This window comes from Capricornis sumatraensis, chromosome 11 (assembly GCF_032405125.1).
Source record: "Capricornis sumatraensis isolate serow.1 chromosome 11, serow.2, whole genome shotgun sequence".
In the NCBI taxonomy this organism is placed as follows: domain Eukaryota; kingdom Metazoa; phylum Chordata; class Mammalia; order Artiodactyla; family Bovidae; genus Capricornis; species Capricornis sumatraensis.
In genome coordinates, this window is record NC_091079.1 from 31,058,347 (window position 1) to 31,062,867 (window position 4,521).

Below are 4,521 nucleotides of genomic sequence, written 5' to 3' on the forward strand. Positions count from 1 at the left end.
TCTGCTGTCTCCCCAGCATGCTTTCCTGTCTGCAATCTCCTGGCTCACACACATTAGGAGAATGAGCTAAATCCTCTTACACCTCAAGGCCAGGTATCCATCAATTAAGGCGGTCACCAAAACCTATGTACATAAGAGCTCACTTATTCAATACATATTCATGAACACCAATTTCCTCCAAAGGGTGTCAGGCAATCATGAATATAATTACAAATCTATGACCAAGGAACAATTTCTACAGTTAAGTCTTAGATTCCAGTTTTGAGATGTATAGAAAGAGAGAAAGAAAAGAAAGAAGTTGCTCAGTTGTGTCCGACTCTTTGTGACCCCATGGTCTGTAGCCTACCAGGCTCCTCCATCCATGGTATTCTCTAGGCGAGAGTACTGGAGTGGGTTGCCATTTCCTTCTCCAAGGGATCTTCCCAACCCAGGGATCGAACCCGGGTCTCCTGCATTGTAGGCAGAAGCTTTTACCATCTGAGCCACCAGGGAAGTATAGAGTTCCTTTTGATTACATACCGACTTGGTGGTGAGTAGTTACGCCAGTTTGGATAAATCAGACACCAGGGCCCAGACTTTTTTTTATCATGAATACTACTTCTCAGTGTTAAGGTAGTTGATATTTTAACAAATATTTTCATGAGAAATCTCTTTTGAGGTGTTCGAGGTGTTAGATCTGCCCAAAGATAGACTAACCTGCCTTGAGGAGTAGCAAACTTCTACTCACTGGAAGTACTCAAGCATAGGTGAGTGACCATTTGCTTGAGATGTTGTACTGAGAGTTCCAGCATTAGCCACTCTTTTAGACTAAAATAATGAAACATCCAAGAACCAAAAAATTACGTGTTTTATCACTTAGGATTTCATCGACCTGAGAGAAATGCAATGCCTAAAACAACTTAGAGAAATAAAAGGCCATATCTTTAATATTTCAAGAAGTTCAAAGTTAGGTGGATTAGGTGGGTAAGTGGGCTCATCAGTGCTACTGTGGACTTGGGAAGTTTTTTGTTTTGCTTCATAATCATAAGTCAATAGATCTTATTTTTATGCTCATAATAATGATAAAGTTAATGATGATGAAAGTACTGACACTTTGTAGTTCTAACCAAAGACTGCCCTAATTGCTTTCATGTATTTATTCATGGTTATAAGAGGGCAGCTATACCGCAGATCTCATACATGTGTTCCAGTAAATTAAAAAAGCAGTGTGTGTGGGAGAGAGAAGAAACAGGCCAAAGAAATATTCTATCAGTACAAGTGTTTTTAGAAGCCCATCCAAAAGTAGTCTACTTTAGTTCCATTGGACAAAAGAGTCTCATATGACCATCCTGAGCTGGAAGGAGACCAAAGGAAAAAGGACCATGAATGGAGATTGGGTCAATGAATGAACTGCTTCTTCCACATGAGTTAAGCCTTTTCACATCCATGATGTCAACTGATCCTTTCAACAACCCTATATACTAGATACCAAAGGAAACTGAAGAACACAGAGTTTTAAGTAACTAGTCATTTAGGTATTAATTTCCAAAGCTGAGATGTGAATCCCGCCTTCACTGACCTCAGAAGCAGTTTCCATGGTTGTCACTACTACACAAGGCTGCCTCCCTAAATCCCTCTCTCCCTGAAATTCGATAACTGAGATGTGCTAGTCACCTTGAAATAGAAGACAGAGTAGAATTACATGGAGGCAAGCCCAGAGTCAGGTCTTTTCCTGTAATGGCTTTCCATGAATTTGCTGGATCCACCAAAGGTCTAATAAGTTAAATGCCCAGTGCCACTTAACCAGGCACAAGTGCAGGATGGCACCAGAGTTAAGAGCACTGCTGCTACCGCTGCTGAGCGAGGCATGGATTCTCTAGGTGAAAAGTCATTCTCCGGGAATAGGCTAGATCTCTTCAACAGCACGTTCCACATACCAGGGCACAAGAGGATCATTCAGGCGGCCCTAGATGAACGTCATCCCCAGCTCTTCAGTCACCTGATGGGGATGCTCTTTCCTAAGCCGTTTCATCTGACTTCCCATGAGTGGCATAAGTGCTAGGAAAATCCAGATAGCTGTAAGATGGCATCATTTCCTTTTTGGCAAAGGGATCAGTTAGGTTATTCCCTCAGGATTTGTAGGTTAAAAGGCTAAAGGAGACACGGATGACTCTCTGCCTAAAATATTTGCTGTTGCCCTAGAACCACTTCTCCCCATGGGGAGGCAGCATAGCACAGACATAAGGGCAGGACGAGTGGATTTGAATCCCTGACCCGCACCCCCCAGGCCCGAGCTGTGCTGCCTAAACTATCTGAACTCATAAGGTTGTTTTGAGGGTTGAGTAATGCACTAATCTTGAAATCATTCAGCACGGTGGTCAGTTGGCATAAAGTGAAGAATAAACATGGGCTACAATTCACTATTATTACTGCTGTTGTTGGTCCCATTATTACTTTTCAGAGTAGGTCTTGAGTTTCTTACCATCTGGAGGAATAAGCCCTGGAAAGATTTCTAGGTATTTCCAAGGTGAATTTGAGGGTTCATGGATATAGACTGCAGAGGTGAGGCACCCAAGCCCAGCATTTCTGCCATTGAAAATTAAAAATGGAGATCGGTTTGTGGACCTCCACATAGGCTAGTGGACCTATGAATAATCATCCAGAATTTAGAGGATCTTTAAAATTAAATCTCTATCTATAAAATGATCAAGTAGTAGGAGAAACACTCAGGACCAGGCTCTCAAAAATCAGTCCCTGGGTCTGGTCCATTTCTTCCTTAAAAAAAAAAAAAAAAATCACAGCTCCCACTGAGGCAGATAACAATATCAGCTATTAACACTTAAAAAAACCTAAGTGGATTAGCACAGTTGAGCCTCACAGTTCCTTGATGTAGGCTCTATTATCCTCGCTCTGATAAAGAGATGAAGACAGAAACTGAACAACTGGCCCAAGGGCACCAAGTCTGCAAGGGGCTAAGCAATGCTTTGGACTCAGCTAAGGACGCTCCTTATTGCCAAATTCAGACTTAAACTGAAGAAAGTAGGGAAAACCACTAGACCATTCAGGTATGACCTAAATCAAATCCCTTATGATTATACAGTGGAAGTGAGGAATAGATTTAAGGGACTAGATCTGATAGATAGAGTGCCTGATGAACTATGGACTGAGGTTCATGACATTGTACAGGGGACAGGGATCAAGATCATCCCCATGGAAAAGAAATGCAAAAAAGCAAAATGGCTGTCTGGCGAGGCCTTACAAATAGCTGTGAAAAGAAGAGAGGCAAAAAGCAAAGGAGAAAAGGAAAGATATAAGCATCTGAATGCAGAGTTCCAAAGAATAGCAAGGAGAGATAAGAAAGCCTTCTTCAGCAATCAATGCAAAGAAATAGAGGAAAACAACAGAATGGGAAAGACTAGAGATCTCTTCAAGAAAATGAGAGATACCAAGGGAACATTTCATGCAAAGATGGGCTCGATAAAGGACAGAAATGGTATGGACCTAACAGAAGCAGAAGATATTAAGAAGAAGTGGCAAGAATACACAGAAGAACTGTACAAAAAAGATCTTCAAGACCCAGATAATCATGATGGTGTGGTCACTCATTTAGAGCCAGACATCCTGGAATGTAAAGTCAAGTGGGCCTTAGAAAGCATCACTACGAACAAAGCTAGTGGAGGTGATGGAATTCCAGTTGAGCTATTTCAAATCCTGAAAGATGATGCTGTGAAAGTGCTGCACTCAATATGCCAGCAAATTTGGAAAACTCAGCAGTGGCCACAGGACTGGAAAAGGTCAGTTTTCATTCCAATTCCAAAGAAAGGCAATGCCAAACAATGCTCAAACTACCACACAGTTGCACTCATCTCACACGCTAGTAAAGTAATGCTCAAAATTCTCCAAGCCAGGCTTCAGCAATACGTGAACTATGAACTCCGTGATGTTCAAGCTGGTTTTAGAAAAGGCAGAGGAACCAGAGATCAAATTGCCAACATCTGCTGGATCATGGAAAAAGCAAGAGAGTTCCAGAAAAACATCTATTTCTGCTTTATTGACTATGCCAAAGCCTTTGACTCTGTGGATCACAATAAACTGTGGAAAATTCTGAGAGAGATGGGAATACCAGACCACCTGACCTGCCTTTGTATGCAGGTCAGGAAGCAACAGTTAGAACTGGACATGGAACAACAGACTGGTTCCAAATAGGAAAAGGAATGTGTCAAGGCTGTATATTGTCACCCTGCTTATTTAACTTCTCTGCAGAGTACATCATGAGAAACACTGGATTGGAAGAAACACAAGCTGGAATCAAGATTGCCGGGAGAAATATCAATAACCTCAGATATGTAGATGACAGCACCCTTATGGCAGAAAGTGAAGAGGAACTCAAAAGCCTTTTGATGAAAGTGAAAGAGGAGAGTGAAAAAGTTGGCTTAAAGCTCAACATTCAGAAAACGAAGATCATGGCATCTGGTCCCATCACTTCATGGGAAATAGATGGGGAAACAGTGGAAACAGTATCAGACTTTATTTTTTTGGGCT

The 4,521-nt window shown here is 41.7% G+C and overlaps 1 non-coding gene across 1 annotated transcript; it reads right to left on the minus strand.

Moving 5' to 3' along the window:
* Positions 1–419: 419 nt before the first annotated feature.
* TRNAC-ACA (transfer RNA cysteine (anticodon ACA)) lies at positions 420–492 on the minus strand. Its single transcript has one exon. It is a non-coding gene; the product is annotated as a tRNA-Cys (tRNA).
* Positions 493–4,521: the final 4,029 nt, after the last annotated feature.